The sequence below is a fragment of the Suricata suricatta genome, chromosome 12 (genome assembly GCF_006229205.1).
Source record: "Suricata suricatta isolate VVHF042 chromosome 12, meerkat_22Aug2017_6uvM2_HiC, whole genome shotgun sequence".
Taxonomy (NCBI): domain Eukaryota; kingdom Metazoa; phylum Chordata; class Mammalia; order Carnivora; family Herpestidae; genus Suricata; species Suricata suricatta.
The window spans coordinates 103863193-103880326 of NC_043711.1; the positions used below are offsets into that span (position 1 = coordinate 103863193).

Below are 17134 nucleotides of genomic sequence, written 5' to 3' on the forward strand. Positions count from 1 at the left end.
TGCTTCTCCATATGCGTTTTGGAATAATCTGGTCTATATGTACAAAAATCATGCTATGATTTTAATTCGAATTGTGTTAGACCTCCCTATCAGTTAGAGGAGAATTGACCTACTCACAAGGTGAGTCTTCCCACCCATGAACACGCTGTGTCTCATCATTTATTTATATCTTCTTCGACTCATTTATGATACAAACAGAGCTGGATAAGTCTTGTACATGTATTGTTACGTTCCTACCTATGCAAATGGTGTTGTACTCTAACTTCGATGTCCACGTGCGTCTTGTTGGCATTGTATCTGGTATTATACACAGAAATTAGATTGAGTTTTGAATGTGTTATCACATATGCTGCAGCCTCAGTGAACTCACTTCTTAGGTTTAGGAGATTGTTGGTAGATTCCTTTGGGTGTAGCCAGTCAGCAGTCATGTCCTCTGCAAAAAGAGGCAGTTTGATGTCTTTGTGTCATATGTGCATGTATTTTATTTTATTGCCTTATTGCATTGGGTGCAACTTCTAGCAATATGCTGCATAAAAGTGGTGAGATCAGATATGCTTTGCTTTGTTCCAAAAACTTCCCCCCTTTTCCCATTTTTAGGAGTTACAGGGTTTTTTTTGCCCCCACGGCTGGGTGTTGAGTTTTGCCAAATGCCTTTTCTTATCAACTGGTATCATCCTGTGGTTTGCCTCCTATAGCCCGACCATAGCATGGATCACAGGGAGTGATTTTCAGATCGTGAACCAATCACGGGCTGCCACATTACAACCTGTTGGGGAAAAAAGTCTAGACTTCCCTATAGCCTTTGCTGGCATGGGTGGTGGTGCTCCTAAGGGTCTTCTGTGGCCTGCGGTTGGGCACTTGTTTCTTTTTTATTTACTCTCTTATAAAAATTTTTATTGGTCATTTATTTGCTAATGGTTCTATTTCATGTTTTAATGTAATTTACTGTCAAGTTGGCTAACATGCAGTGTATACAGTGTGCAGTGTATACACTGGCTTCGGGAGTAGATTCCCATGATTCACCACTTACCTACAACACCCAGTGCTAGAGTACTTGTTTTCTAGGTTTTCTGTCTTGCCAGGTCTCCGCTTTCCTGACCCTCTGGGTAGAGAGAATGGCTTCTGGTGGGAATGCTTTTGTTCACACTTATTCGCAGGTGCTCAGTCTGGGGTAGATGAGGCCCAGAAAAGATCAAGAGAATCATTTATGACCATATTGTTATGGAAGGTCCCCTAGTGATCTGCCTCTACTCTCTACCTTCCAGAGTCTTCCAGGGTTTGAGATGTGTACATGCACCGTGTATATCAGGGCTTCTACGGGACTGAGCAGGAGGAGCGGGGTGATGCCTCTGCTCCACATCCCCAGACGCAGAAGTCTGATTATCCTCCATCACATCCGGGGAGGAAATGCAACCAGAACCACCTGACCCAAACACGAGCTGTGCCAGGAGCCTCAAGAGCTTCAAGCCTCAAGCTTCACTTAACTTACCCTGAACCTCAGTTCTCACATCTGTACAGGGGACAGTCCTGAACTTCGCTCTTGGAATCCTTCACAGAGACAAGCACCTGGTACCAAGACATGGGTCTGTCATGTTGGCCGCGACTCAGCATGACCAACTTCCTCCCAAATCCAGGAAGTGTCTCCTCTTTTCCCAGCCCATCGTTTCCCAAAGTGCTTCCAGGCAGGAACATAAATGCCAGGGAGCAGGCACCATCTGCCAGGAGGCCCACGCTGCTCTTGGGATAAACACACTTAAGCTAGCAGACTCAAGGACAGTTACAAACAGCAGATGTGAAAAACTCTGCATGCAGGGAAGCACCCAGATGTGCTGCGTGGGAATCTGCACTTGGACAAGCCCCCAGGGAATCCGCGTGCACACTGAGGGTTGGCAAGCATTGGTCTACAGTTTCTAAGAGGCTTTGGAGCTGAGGCAGGATTGGAGGTTTGGGGCTTTGTAGTAGCCACAGCCTTCCTGCCAGAGAGACAGCTGCTGGCTGGTGGTCACTGGGGGAGTGGGACAGCAAGGCAGAGACCAGGAAAACAGCAGAAGAGGTAAGAGCAGTTCGTGTCGAGACTCCGAGTCAGGGGCGCCTGGGGGGCTCAGTCGGTTAAGCATCTGGCTTCAGCTCAGATCATGATCTCATGGTTTGTGGGTTCAAGCCCCATGTCGGACTCTGTGCTGACAGCTCGGAGCCTGGAGCCTGCTGCGAATTCTGTGGCTCCCTCTCTCTGACCCTCTCCTGCTCACACTCAGTCCCTCTCTGTCTCTTTCTCAAAAATAGATAAACATTTTTAAGAAAAGACTCAGAGTCAGAGAAAGGAGGGTGAAGGGCTCTCTAGAGCAGGTGTGGGAGCCTCCCCCAGGAGTCCCCATTCCTTGGACTCAAGAACACATGGGCGTCCTTTCCTTTTCTCCCCCTGCCTCATGTGGATTTGTTTGGCAATTAGTTCAGATTCATCTTCCACTGCGAAAGCTCGTGCGTGACCTTTAGGCTCCCCCACGTTTGCTCGTGGCTTTGACATGAATGTGAAGTAAGGGGTGACAAAGCAGCGGCCGCCCCACGGGGAAGCAGGGGCGTCTCTCCGATCAGCACGGTTGAGGGGGTCACATCATTTGTAAGCCCCAGAGAGGAAAGGTGCATTTCCCATCCATCTGGCTAACCTTGAAAACAGAGATGGGAAAACAACCCAGGAGGCAGAGAATCCTCCCTGACAAAGCACCTTCAATAAATAAAACACAACACAACCCAGTGGTATCCACCGGCTCCGGAGCTCGGAGGCGCCCACCGCCGTGCAGAGAGCCAGGAGCAGACTTCACATCACAAACTACCTGCTCCAGGAAAGAGGCCCTCCAACCCTGTGCGGAGAAGACGGCTGGAGCCACTCGATGGGGAGGAGACACCCCTTCCTTCCTTCCTGTGAGGAGGTGTTTGAGGCCCATTAGACATGAGGAGAGCGAGCCTCAGCGTCACCTGCAGCCAAGGCGTCCCAGGGATGGACGGGCCCGATAACAGGCACCGCCCAGCCACACGGATGGTGGTGGCCGAGGGGAAATGTGTCCAGAGCGACCTTGCACTTTCTTGCCTGGCTTGAAACCCACCACCGGCACAAAGAGCAAACTGGAACGATCCGGCATGTGCCAGCTCACGCATGCGAAGGCGGCTTTCCTTCCTCATAAGGAACCTGAAGACCGTGTCTGTAAGATTCGAAAATAAGACATGAAAGAAAGTGCATACATTGGAGACAGGTCTTATAAGTAAATAAAAGTCTTAAACTCAGAAATTTCCCCCAGAAATGTCTCCTTCTGGTTATTCCCCAGGCATTGGCTCTGACACGTTCCTTAGACCACATGCACGAGCAACCCACAGCAATGCCCGTCTCGCTGTGTTGGGGCCAGCTTCCTCTGATGTCCTTGAGTTGGGGAGAATCACACATTCCAGGGCCCTCCGCTGGTTTGCTAATTCAACTTGCCCAGGAAAGCCTCATTGGACTTGAACCATTTAAAAGTCTGAGCTGCAAATGAAATTGTCAATTAATTATTCATAACACAGAAATTTAATATTCGGAGAGCATAAATCAGCCCTGAGTGTGGTTAAGAAGGCGACCTCCCTGAGTCGGTGTGTCCCAAGGCTATGGTGGCCTTTCTGAGGGCTAGAGGTTCTAAAAGAAGCAAGGAACAGAACACAGAAGAAATTTGAACTGGAGAGAAAATTGAGGAGGAGAAAGGCAAAACACGCCTCAAATATCTTCCTTCTTTGACCCGCGTCTGACTTCATTTTCCTGGTTGCCTCCAATTCGCAATGTGTGTATGTTTCTAAATTCGTGATTAGAAGTGACGATGGCGCACACCCTTCCTACTCTGCCCATGTCCTGGCTTGTGAGAAGAAACATGTATTGTGACAGGCTTCTGCTCCCGGCTCCTCTGTGCCCTGCACCCTGGCAGACGTGTCAGGAATCATTCTTTCTGATGTCCCCAACGTGGGATGCTATGTGTGGGAACTGGGAGAGATTCATCCAGGACCTCTGGAAATGGCTTCCCTTCTCTGTGTGGCCTGGCAATCTAGTCACCTTCTCCGTCTCCACACTGAGGACGGCTGTGTCACGCATGAGAGCATTAAAGAGATGTGACAAAAGCATTGTAGTAGCTCTTTTCTTCTTCTTTTTTTTTACGTTTTATTTATTCATTTATTTTGAGAGAGACAGAGGCAGTGTTAGTGGGGGAGGGGCAGAGAGAGAATGAGAGAGAATCCCAAGCAGGCTTCACGCTACCAGTGAAGAGCCTGATGCAGGGCTCAAACCCACAAAACCGTGAGATCATGACCTGAGCCAAAACCAAGAGTTGGAAGCTTCACTGACTGAGCCAGCCAGGCACCCCATGCAGTAGTTATTTTCTGTGGCCAAAGGAAAAAAAAAAGGATATTTAGTCAAGAGAAAAAAACAACCTTTAGAAAAATTCCCAAGACTGAAGAAAGACTGACTGTCCTAACCGATAGAGACCGACGTGGAGGAGAGGCAAGCCCCCTCCTTGGACCCCTGCACTCTGAAGCACGGGGATGGTCACAGGACTTTGATCCAAAAGTGCAGCTTTCATCTGAGCCCTCACTCCAGGACCCTGCACACGTGACCGTAAGCTGCCGTTTCTTCAGATGCTGTGGCTATGTGGGAATAGCTAGCTCTCTGCCCCTCAGCCTTGTCTGAGCCATGGCCAAGTAAAATAAACACAACTCCCTCAGGAAGTCCACTGCCCACCTCACGCCCATTAGGGATGAGCAGTATCAGACAATAGACGACACGTTTTGATGAGGATGCGGAGAAGTTAGAAGCCTCGTGCACTGTGGTGGGGATGGAAAACGGTGCCACCGTTGTGGAAAGCAGTACAGGGGTTCCGTGAAAAATTAAAAATAGAATTACCCTATGGTTCGGTGATCCCACCTCTGGAAGTAAACCCCCAAAAGAGAGAAAGCAGACTTTCAAAAAGATATCAACAGACTAATGTTCACAGAAGCATTATTGTAACAGCCAACAGACAATCCAAACGTCCAGACAGATGAGTGGATAAAGAAAACGTGGTCTGTCCATGCAACGGAATATTACACAGCCTTAAAAAAGAGGAAATCCTGAACACTCAACACCATGGACAAGCCTCAAGGGCATCATGTCAGAAAATAAGCCAGACATGAAAAGATAGGCCCTGTCTGTTTCTACGCGTATGAAATATCTGAAGTAGTCAAAATCATAGGGGCTGAAGGTGGTTGGCAAGGGGTGGGGGCAGGGCAGTGGGTTAGTGTGTAAGGGGGAGGGAGTTTCGTGTTACAAGAGAGAAGGTTCAGAGGATCGATTGCACACCAGCGGGGAGATGGGTCACATACTGAACTGTGTACTTAAACACAGCTAAGATGGTAAATTTAATGTTAAGTGGTTTCTTACCACAATGACAAAGAAAGTATACTGCAAGTTATGTAACAAGGTCTTTGGGCTCAGATACACCCAGGTCCGAGTTCTGCCTCCTAAGTGTATGAGACTGGGTGACTGTGAGCAAGTCACCTTTTCCAATATGTAGTGCTGATTTCAGTGCACCTAGTATCCTCTTCCTCCGGTAAAAACACACGCTTCTGGTTAGGAAACTGCTGCCCCAATTCCACAGGGTCCTACTTGGCTTTTGACCAAGATTCGGAGCCACTGCCCCCTGGGGCTCAAAGCTAAGCTCAGGTTCCATGTGGGTGATGGGACAATTCCTCTTCTAGCCACTCGGGATTCAGAAGCAGCCATGTGATAGAATGGGGTCAACTCATCATCATCCACAATATTACACTAGAATCTGGGAAATAGATGTCCTCTCTCCTTCTCTGGAATCTGAGTAGACTGAGCAGCGTGAGCCTGGAGGTCTCTGCAGAATGAAGTCAACAAAGCTAGGCTGAGCCCAGGCAATGGGAGACACGGCTCGGGGCACGGAGATGTCCCAGGTACCTGAGCCAACACAGCCCTCTTCTTGCATCTTGGTTCTTGTTGCCAATACTGTTGTTCCATTTTGAGTTAGTTTGTGAATCAAGAGATTCCTCTGGAATACGATGAGACTTTGGTGAAAATTCAATGGGGAGATGCACGAGAAACTCTCAGCACTGAGTCAGTACTCACTGTTTGGTTATTCTTGTTTTTGCTGTGTCACTGAAGCTAGACTGTGTTAGAAAAAGAGATAACTGGGGAAGTGAGAAAAGGGAAGGAGGAGACTGTGGGTGGATTTTTACTGCGAAATTAAATAACCAGGGAGGGAGAGGAACTACTGCAATCTTGGTTATGGTAGAGAAGAGGTTCTCAGGTGTGAGTGAGGAGCAGGTGAGCGGGACCCACGCCTCCAGCTAGGTCTCGCTAAGTTCCGGCGGGCGTGACTGTGAGAAGCAAAGACCTGACCTTCAGCTCGATCGCTGTTAGTGTTTGCCTGAGCAGAGAGAAGCATCACTCCCCCAGACGCCCACCACTTCCGTCCATCTGCTGCCTCTCCTTGCTGGTCCGCCAGGCTCCGCCGGCTCCATGGCCTCTGGGGACGGTCTGCAGCCTCAGCCAATCAGAAGAGGGAAAGAGGCAAAGGGCCATTCTTCTGCCTTTCCTGGAAATTGTGTTTCTCCTGACACAGGTTTTATATTTTCGCTGTGTACATATGTATCTCTATGGATTCCATAGACTTGCTCAGCGTGCCTTTCACTTGTGCATGGATGGAAGCGCGCCGCATGTTCTGCTCTCACTCGCTTTCCTTGCTCATCATGATGTTCTTAAGGATGATCTCCGTGGCTATATGTGGACTGAGTCTCAGCTCATTTTCCTTGCTGTGCTGTACAAGCACATACCGCAGGGCCATCCCTTTCCTCTAGGTGAGGACTTTCCTCCAGTGCTTTGTGGTCACAAACAGGACACAGTGAACACTCAGTCACCATCTACTTTGCATATGCAGGTTGCTCCCATTGGGTAGGGAGTCTAGGAGCAGAGTGGCTGAGACACAGGTGTGCGCGAGCTTGCCTTCGGTGGACATGAGGAACAGCCCTCCACGCGGTAGGCACACGCTTCAACGGCACGCGGGAGCGGACGGTTCTCTTGCTCTTCAATCTCACCAGAATCTGGCATCATCAGACCCAATGGTTTTTCTGTATCAATCTGGTAGAAATAAAATGTGATCTATTTGTTCTTTTAAATAAACAATTAAACTGACTGCTAAAGAATTTGAACATCTTTTTACACTTCTATTGGCCTTTTGGGAAATTCATGCTCTTTGATCTATTTCATATTAGTTTGTTTTATGTGTTCTGGGTATTAATCTTTTTTAGTATGCTCATTGAAGTTATTTTCTTTCAATTTTGCCTTGCCTGCTATTTTGCTTATTATTATTAATTATTACGATTTTGCCTTTTTTGCACGTTTTATTTTTTAAGTTTTTTTATTTATTAATTTTGAGAGAGAGAGAGAGAGCAAACAGGAGAGGGGCAGAGAGACAGAGACAGAATCCCAAGAAGGCTCCACACTGTCAGCAAGGAGCCTGACATGGGGTTTGAACTCATAAACTGTGAGATCATGACCTGAGCCAAAACCAAGAGTCGAATGCTTACCCTACTGAGCCACCCAGGGGCCCCAAGTTTTAATTTATCCATCTTTTAGCTATGGAATCTGATTTTTTTCATATTGTTTAAGGACAATTTCCTTACACCAGTGTCAAAAATCTTCCTCTAATGTTCAAAGCTTCTTCTCCAGAGTTAGGTCTTCAGTCCTCCTGAAGCTTATTTCTGCAGGGATGTGAGGTCAAGATATTCTGCGCACAGCCAGCCGCTCCCACCCCTGTTGGGTGGCCTCCTTTCCTCTGACTGCCATCACAGCCTCCCTGTTTGTCCCATTTCTGTAAATATGCATGTCAATTCCCAGACTACTGATTTATATTTTTCATCCGGCTCAGGACTGATTATGAGGATTTTGTTTCTGAGGCAGGAGATGAAATTGGAGGTGCTTGCTGATGTTCCCAGACATGTGTCTAAATGAAGAGACAGGAAAGAAGCACATAGTAGCTAAGAGGTCATGGGTACCCACGTGGGGCTCTGAGTGCCAAGACACGGGGTGGCAGGCCAGCAGTGGGGATTAATCACTTCTCTTCTGCCTGTTTCTATTTTTCCCTTGAAGAAGCAGCTAGGTCACCAACTCTGAGCAGGGGGGCCTGTTGGAAGTTGGAAGACAGAGAGAAATGTCAGGAGGAAGGCTGGAGTTTGGGTTCGTGGTGAGGGTTCACCTGAGGACTGTAAGCCTTGATTTTCATATCTTCTGGCTTTTACCTTCATGTCACCCTTCAGTGACCATTTGTCCAGCCCATTCATGGGCCTAAAGGTCCCCTGATGTTCACTGTTTCATCATCTTTCTTGCTTTCTCATGAAAATGGTGGGATTTGCAAATGGTGAAAGCTTTCTGTCCTCTCAGTCCGTGGCCTCCCTCTTCTCAGAAATACAAAAAATAAATACCAATCTTTCTTCACTAATTATGGGCTTGCATCCCAATAAACCCATCCTAGGTTGAAAATGCACGAATACGTCTGACTTACCACTCGACACAGCCTCGCCCGGCCTGCCGTACACGTGCTCAGAGCGCGGCTGGGCAGGACCATCCACGCAAAGCCCGTTTGCTAACAACGTATGGACCGCCTTGTGTAATTCATTGGATGCTGTCCAAAAAGTGGGAGACAGAGGGGTGTCCGGGGGCAGGGCGGTCCTCAGCATGTGGGTTACTGACCCTCATGTCATGCGTCTGACTGCAGCTGCCACCGGCCAGCATCAGGAGAGGATTGGGCCGCATATCGCTAAACTGGACAGAGATCCAAAGTCAAAATTCAAAGTACACATGTCTACTGAATGAGGGACGCTTTTGCACCATCATGAAGTCCCAAGACCCTAAGTCAACCTGCTGTAAGTCAGGGGCCATTTTCTGTGGCCAAATACATGAACCTCTTCAGGGATCACCTGGTCTGTCTCCTCTTATCAGGAGGAGACACAGCAGATTAGAAACTCCGATACCTCACTGGGGGCTCCTATCTCTATACTTACAAGGTGAGGACGGTTTCCCTCCTGGCTGTCTCTGGTCCATGCCTGTGGGGCTTGGCGTTGGGGGAGAGGAAAGCCCTCTGCCTGTCCTAGAAAGAGCCACCCTGGATCAGAGTCCCACTTTGGTAGATCGCCAAGGAGTGAGGCAGGCAAAACCGAGTGCGGTTCAGCATGGACAGGAGATCAAGGGCCAACATCCCCTCCCACGGGTCTTGGGCTCTGAAGCTCCCTGGCATTAGTCATTCATCATCATTGCACAGACGACCGAGCCCAGAACGCTGTTGCCCCGAGCTGTGGTCACAAGACACCCAAGTAACTCTAAAGACTCATGTATGTCCGCCCAGTGATGTTCAGTGCTGGGTAGAACCTGGGGGGAACGAGGTCTGTTCCTTCGCAAGTTGACAAGGCCACAGCCCTGCCCGTTCCACCGAGCCTAAAGCAGAGTCACTGGTGACTTCACTGACGGGCATGTGTTGGCCTCCAATCCCTTTGACCCTCCCAGTAAGAACTCCCAGCGATTAGCACCAAACCTCGTGGCGCACAGTGACCAGGGCTCTTCCGGGATCCATCATGGGCTGCTTGTTCCAAGGTTCCCGCAAATGTTCTATTAAAGGTGACATATTTGTTATCACACTTTTATGTGCATGCTAAAGAAATATTTTGCTACTCCTTAGTGTTCAGAATAACTGCCTTTCAGATGTTTGCTGAGGAGGTGAATAATCTGAGATTTATTTTGAGCATGATATGCAGTAATTCTAAGTTGTGTGCCAAATCGTCTCTTCCTATTGACAAACTATAATCAGCCTTCAAAATAAATAAGGGCGCACCTGGACAATGAAGTGTGATGTAAAGCCTTAATTTCCCACAGCAAGGGGAGAATGAAATCTCGCTCAGATATGAACAGGGAAACAGCAGGCCATTAAATCTATATATTTAGCTCGGAGGAACATAGGAAAAATTTCCATGTGAGATAACCACCCTTCCCCTCATTTCCCACCTGTATCTGCAAGTCCCTTTTCCATTAATGGGGAAGAAAAAACATTAATAAATATGTTTCTGCAATCTGTACACAAAGTTCTGAAGTCTCCCGAACTCACGTCTAGCACACACTATCAGAGAAACTACAGCACTCACTATCAGGGCAGTGAGCGTGGGAAGTAATGGAATGACGTCGTGGTATCAGATGGAAGCGGGAATAGATGCAGGGGTGGGTGGTGGAGGACCAGGTGTTGTGGGGAAGGGGGGCCCTGAAGGGTGCCATAGCTCCGCTCTTCCCAGCCCTGAGCTACAACGGAGGCAGAGCTACCAACAGCCCCCGGCTGCAAGTCTCCATCTTTCCCTTCCTTTGGATCACTCCGATTAAGACAAAATCCTCTCTGAGAAAGCTTGTCTCCCCCCGGGGACCTGCCATCCCCCAGTAGGAATGAATCACTCTGCAAATAAGCATCATTCAAAGAGACTAACGGCCAATCTGGGAGTCCTGTGGTCTGAACGTTATATCTGGGCCCCCCCTGGGGTACGTGGTAGGGAGAGTGGGGTGTTATGTAACCTCTTTGCAAAATTCAAGACTGTATTTGCTTAGCCTATCGCCTCGGGGGTAAATTAACAAATGCACAGAAAACTCCACCACCCAGTTGCTGGCGCCCGATGGGGACTCTCCAAACATCAGCCGCCATGCCCGGTGCCCTTTTCCACTTCTCCAAGTGCAAGAGCCCATCAGAACTTGGGAGGATTTCTCTCTCTGGGAGACACAGCCTTCTATTCCCAAGCAAGCCCTCAAAACAAGACACACCATTTTCATGCTCACCAAAGTGACCACCCCTAGTCCTTTTGTGAATTTATTCTTTAACATACACAAGCTTTGTCTCCAATAAAGGAAAGGTCACTTGCACATCAACAGTTTATGTTCAGCAAATAATGGAAGGAAAGATAAGGCCAACAGGGAGATGGCTATTTGCTGCCACTTCCCTGCAAGGTAACGAGACACATTAAAAATGCATTTGGCCCTGATAGGTTGAATTCATTTTAACTGGCATAAATAGGACAGATGAGCTATTCAAATGTCTGAAGAGCACATATAATGAAATATTGATCATTTTCTCATGGCTCCGGCAGGAGGGGCCCATCATTTGTGTTCTCTCGGCACTGGTCTTTGGTGCCACCAATAATGAATTATGTATCGCTGGCTCATGTCCTGTACCCGGCTGTATTTACCTATCCATCCAAAGTCTTCTTTATCAAAGTTTAGAGGGGAAAGGCTGTCGCTTTAAATTCATCATCTTTAATAAACTCAGAACCAATAATATGTATATTCTTTGGGTTTGGTGACTCTTTGGAATGTGTGTTCAAGCATCTTCTAGGATTACCAATCATCCTAAATGTGGGTTTTTTGTAGTACATTTTGTGTTTGTTTTTTGAATCAGAGATATACGGAGACTGGCCGCCCTCACTCTCTACCTTTATAACAGACGGTGGGAAGCTTAGCCCGGGCTCGGCGGGCATGGCATCGGGGCGAGTCCTGACAGGAGCAAAGTCAGCATCCCTTCCTGTGCAGGAGGCACCCCTGTTGGCATGGATTTAAGTCCATGGACTTCCTTCAGAAACCCAAAGTCAGTAGGTTTTTCTTTGACTTCAAACCAAAGAAAACTCATCCTCAGACAACATAGACACTTCAGATTTCCAGAACGTAGTGTGCGGATGTGCACGGACTTGGTTATTTTCCGCTCCAGAGAACGTGGAACGGTTTCCTCTGACACTCTGGAGTTTCAGTTCACATAGAAGTGAATTCCCAGCAGAGGCACTGGAGCCTCAGCGGCGGCACGGCCGACTGCTCCGGTGGCTTCTCTCCTGGACATGCCTCCCCTTGTCCTGGAGGCTCCCTCCACGGTCCTGTCCCATCAAACCCGTGACGTTTACCCTCTTGAACATTCCCTCTGACCCACCGCTCAGGCATCTCCCCTCCTCACCTCCCACCTCTACCCTGTCAGTCGATGAAGACATCCCCTTGTAAACTCCCCTTGACGACTTCCAAAGCTGAAAGTCCCCACCACGGCTCCCGGGCGGGCCCGGCCGCCTGCTCTCTGGGCTCCCGAGACGCTTCCTCCAGTTCCTCCAGTGACTCCCTGAATGCGACCCTTTCAGGACAAGGGTTCCTTTGAGGCTTCCGTTGTCCCTGCTCCTGGAAACCTCACCTCCTGGGGGAGGCAGGTCTTCCCCGCGGCACCCAGCGCTGAGGACAGTGCCCGCCCGTCCGAAGCCGAGTTGTCTCCCCCCATTCAATGCCAGATCCCCACTCAGGACGCTGCTGCCAAGTGTAATAACCACTGACTTGGGGCGCCTGGGGGCCCGGTCAGTTAAGCGTTCAACTTTCGTTCAGGTCATGATCCCACCGTTCGTGAGTTCGAGCCCCTCACGGGCTCAGCACAGAGTCCGCTCCTGATCTTCCGTTTCCCTCTCTCTCTGCCTCTCTCTTTCTCTCTCTCAAAAATAATAAACGTTTTTAAAAAATCTTAAAAACATACCAACTTTACCCTGGCCTCTGCCTTTCCCAGCTCTAGTGAAACCTCCGCGGAAGAATCTCCGTGAGCACAGACACCTCGTCGGCCTCTGCGAAACTCAGCGGACGGTCCAAACACACGTTCCAAATAATCTAAAATCCCCCAAGGATGGCTGTTCTCTGAAGAGCTATCTAAACAACCAGTCATCCATTGAAGAAAGAGTGAAAGATGAATAAAGAGAGAAGAGAAAAGACGTCTCTCCCAGAGCGAGCCTGCAGGTATTTGCAGAAATGTGCTCATTTCCAAACCGGATGCGCCAGGGGCAGTGGAGCCGTGGTGAGACCCTCGTTCCTGCCCTCAGCCGTCACGTGCGTGTCCCTCCTAAATCCTCCCGTGAACCTGCTCCGAACGCTTTTCATTCCACCTGCTGAGAGCTTGAAAGTCTTCTGCCCCAAACGCTCCCAGGCTCCTTCACACAGGAGAGTGGAGCTGGCCTCCTGATTTCAGAGCTCATTGTTTACCCGGAGCTTTCTGTTTGGGTAGCAAGTGCCAGACAGATTCCGCCGTATGCGTTCCGGCGTCTGTGGCATCCTCTGGGGCTCCGGGGGACGCCGGGGGTCGACAGGGAACATTCAGGCAAATGGCTTGATGAGTGAGGAAGTGAAGACTTCTGGAGGAACCGAGGTAGACGAGGGAAGACAGCACGGAGGCTCCCGGGGACGCAGACAAGGACAGGCCGGGGCCACAGAGAGACCGTGGGCTCTGTCCTGCTGTCAGGGGCGCCCAGGAAGAGCCTGAGCGGAAAAGAGTTACATGATCATGTATGTGCTTCGGAAAGATGATTGTGCTCAAAATATGCAGAAAGGATTTCGAGAAATGGGGGTAAATGCGCGAAAGCCAGTGCAGAAGCCCTGCGTAAAGCGTTAGGGTGTTAGGACGCTGGACGGGACAGGCATGGTGATGGGGACGCAGGAGACGTCCGCCCCAGAGACGGTCCAGGCACTGAGGGCCAAGACTGTAAAACCGTCATCATCCTCACCACCATCCTCCTCCTCCCCAGCTGATACCCCCGAGCCCTCACTCAGGGCTGGCACTGTTCACATTCAAGATGACCTCCAGATTTCTGGCTTTGGCATAAGAGAGTAGGAACATGGGACCGTGGTGTGGGGGGGGGGGAAGGACTGGGGGGAGCCGGCTTCAGGCTTGATGGGGGGTCACTAAGTTTGAGACCCTTGAGCCTTGTAAGCCGACGAACAGTCTAGTACAAATTTGAGAATCACTGGTATGCGGAGTTGGGGGGCGTGGAAGCTATGAAAGTAGGTGAGAGAGAGAGGAAGAGCCGGCCCTCGGGGACACACGCTGGGTCCTGGTGAGGAGTCACGTGACATCACAGGAGGTGGCACAGTGGCCTCAGCTCTGCGGGAAGTTGGAGTGAAGCCACCCCTGGCTCAAATTCCGGCCTTCCTTCTAATTCTGTTCTGTGACGTTAAAGAGGCGACCTCCCCTTTCTGAGCCACAGACATTTTTTAATCTGTGAAATGGGAATGATATTATCATGAGCATCACCATCTGTTGAGAACAGCATCTCCCAGGATGCTATCCATAAAGTGATTTCAACCCCTCACTGACTCTGAGCATTAGATATTCATGCGCCCGATACACAGAGGAGGAAATCGAGGCTCCAGATTGGACTAGAGCCAAAACTCAAACTTGACTTTGCTGCTAACCAGGGTCCCTGCCCTTAGCTCCCACGTGATGCCGTCTCCGTGACTGGACCGAAGGAACGTTGGCTTCAACAACTCAGGCAGAACAAGGCGACAGCCAGTTAGTTGCCTTAACTGGCATACTGATTTTGCAGGGTCGCTGAGAGGTCTAGGAAGACAATCCGGAGCACAGTGCCTGGGATACAGTTGGTGTCCAATAACCGATGGTCGCCACCATCACTGGAATCAAGGATTTTAAAGACACGTGAAATGCAGTGATTTAATTGCGAACACAGGACCGGAATTCATCGTCTCTGTCCTGGTAGGAGAAGTCCGGGTGGAGTAAGCTCTTTCTGCGGCAGGACCTCACCACACGCAGGAGTGAGAAGTGAGAAGTCAGGCCGGCCATGCCTGTGGGCGGAGCCTCGTCCCCCCACCGAGGAAAGGAAGCTGGACCAGGAGGAAGAGACCAGCCTCGCGGGGCGTCCACACCGAATGCAGAAGCTTCTGCTCGTCATCGTCAACGTGGATATTGAGAACTTCACAGAAGAAAGACCCTCAGGCCTTGGGAAGATGGAGGCTAAAGGAAGACAGATAACCACACCCCATGCCCGGGCCAAGGGGCAGCTGGTTACTAAAAAGTGCAGGTTTGGTGTTTTCTTCATTTGTGGGACCAAACCCAGCTGGTTTTTCCGTAATGACCAGGGTGGACCCGGATTCGGTCCGCATGATGCTTGCACGGAACAGAAGTGAGCCTGCAGTTCCCTCCAGGTCCCTTCTCAAGGCAGACGCCCCCTCCGCTCTTGTCCTGCCCGTGGCACGTCCTCCAGGCCCAGGTCGCCCGGCCTTTGCGTGACGTTGGGAGCTGTGGCTTGTCTGTCTTTCCCCGGGATGTGGCCAAGTGACCCGAGACCATGTCCGGGTCAGAGGTGCAGTCGCTGTCCCTCCCAGTGACTCTTTATATTAAGAGTAAGAAGTCGGAGTGCTTACTAAGAAGCTCCTTAGTAACTACGACATTTCTTTTTTTAAAAAACTGCTTTGCTAGGACGACAGGAGAGAAGGAAGTGGGTGAGAGGCTGTTTGACATCTTAATAGAAGGACCGCGTACACGGCTCAGTGCGCCACGTCCTCAGCCTGTGTAAACTCTAAGTGCACAACCATTAATAAAACATGCAACAAACAAACGGCTCGTGAGGAGAACAGTTTGCCGTCAGGCTGGAGGCAAACGCCTACTTTCACGTAAACTGGCCCCGGAAAGGCTCTCTGGTCTTTATGAGGAGGGTTCCTGGGGTGGGGGAGGGGCGCGCAGCCGGAAAGGGCCTTCCCTCCCCTTCTTGGGCTGGTGGTCGAGGATTCGTTCTCTGAGGTAGAGAAGTGCATGATGGCTCCTCTGGGAGGGGACCTACGACACACCTGCCCCTGTCACCGGGCAGGTTGTCCTGCCCCCTAAGTGGGATTTCCAGAACTTTCCCAAGTGAAAGGGCAAACTTCAGCCCGAGTCCCAGCAGATGGCGCTGTTCCCTCTGACTTGTCCCGGCCCCAGAGAGGGGCTGGGTGGGAGGGCAGCTGACTGGGGGGTCCGCCTGGGGTGTAGGGCCCCGGGCTCAGCCCGAAGGGGAAGGAGCCGTGCAAACGCGGCAGGTGAAGAGCCGGGGAGGCGGGCACTCGCTGGCAAGGCTCCTGCGGCCCGACGACTCTGAGGGGTCCCCCTCACGCTGCCGACAGGAAGATGCATTCGTGATTTTCTGGAAGATCATCCAGGTTACAAACTAGGACTGGAACCCACCTCTACCGTCACGCGGGGATGAAGGGAGAGCTTCCCGGGAAAACGCAGCGGGTCCCGCCTCCGCACAGGCTGAGTCCTTCTGGCCACGGCCACCTGGTGCGTCACAGGCGACGGCTCTGGAGCAGGCACAGGAGGTCACAGACATTTATGACACGGGCTCTGACCTCGGCAAACATACAATGTTGGTTTTCGGGGGCAGGGGTGTTGTTTTTTCTGGAAAAAGACAAGTAAGCATAACAAAAACATCAAAAGGCACAGAGAAGGGATGAGTAAATAGCAAACAAAGGATGCAGGCCCTACTCCTGCAGGGGTGAGGGGCAGGGAGGCTGAGGAGCCGGAGGAACTAAGTCAGAGGAAAAGGGGGGGATGTGCCCAATGCACGGACAGGAGGAGGACCCGTGGGCGTCACGGGGGAGACGGGGGCGAGGATGAAGGGTGAGGGCCAACGAGGAGAGGGAGGTGGAGAGGCGCCCTGGACCCGCCAAGGGGGCTCCGAGCCCAGGCGTGAGCCCAGGGGCGTCCCCAGGGACCTCGGCACCCGCCCATCCCGTGTCCGCTTAGGAGGAATGCAGCCCCCTCCCCTGCACGGCGTCCCCACCGCTCACTCCGAGTCCTCACAATCTCCCGCCGGTCCTGCTGTAGAGACAGGCAGGCGCCGAGGGTCCCATTCCACCCGCAGGAAGGGGGCTCCTCCCTTAAGGGAGCTGGGGGGCGGGGCTTCTCACTGCCCGCATTTCTGCTGCTGGCCGGGCTTCAAGCTCCTCCTCAGGCGGGGAGGGTAGGGGTAGGGCAGGGTGGGGATGGATGGCGGGGAGACACGCAGGTGGGCGGCAGGGGTGGGGGTGGAGAGACACGCAGGTGGGCGGCAGGGGTGGGGGCGGGGAGACACGCAGGTGGGCGGCAGAGGTGGGGGCGGGGAGACACGCAGACGGGCAGCAGGGGTGGCAAACCGGAAACAGAAGTCAGACTCGCCGGGGCGGAGGTAGTTGAAGGCGGGCAGGGGTGCAGGCAGGCGGGCCTCGGCGCGGCACGAGCAGCGGACGGGGCAGAAGCACAGTGGGAAGGTACAGACAAGGTACAGA

At 51.1% G+C, this 17134-nt stretch overlaps 2 long non-coding RNA genes across 2 annotated transcripts; both read right to left on the bottom strand.

Moving 5' to 3' along the window:
- Positions 1 to 2706: 2706 nt before the first annotated feature.
- LOC115275398 lies at positions 2707 to 16178 on the bottom strand. Its single transcript, XR_003901549.1, has 2 exons — positions 16053 to 16178; positions 2707 to 3197 (listed from the first exon to the last, which is right to left on the bottom strand). It is a non-coding gene; the product is annotated as an uncharacterized LOC115275398 (long non-coding RNA).
- A 34-nt stretch (positions 16179 to 16212) lies between these two features.
- On the bottom strand, positions 16213 to 16785 carry LOC115275399. Its single transcript, XR_003901550.1, has 2 exons — positions 16671 to 16785; positions 16213 to 16265 (listed from the first exon to the last, which is right to left on the bottom strand). It is a non-coding gene; the product is annotated as an uncharacterized LOC115275399 (long non-coding RNA).
- Between the last annotated feature and the right edge of the window lie 349 nt (positions 16786 to 17134).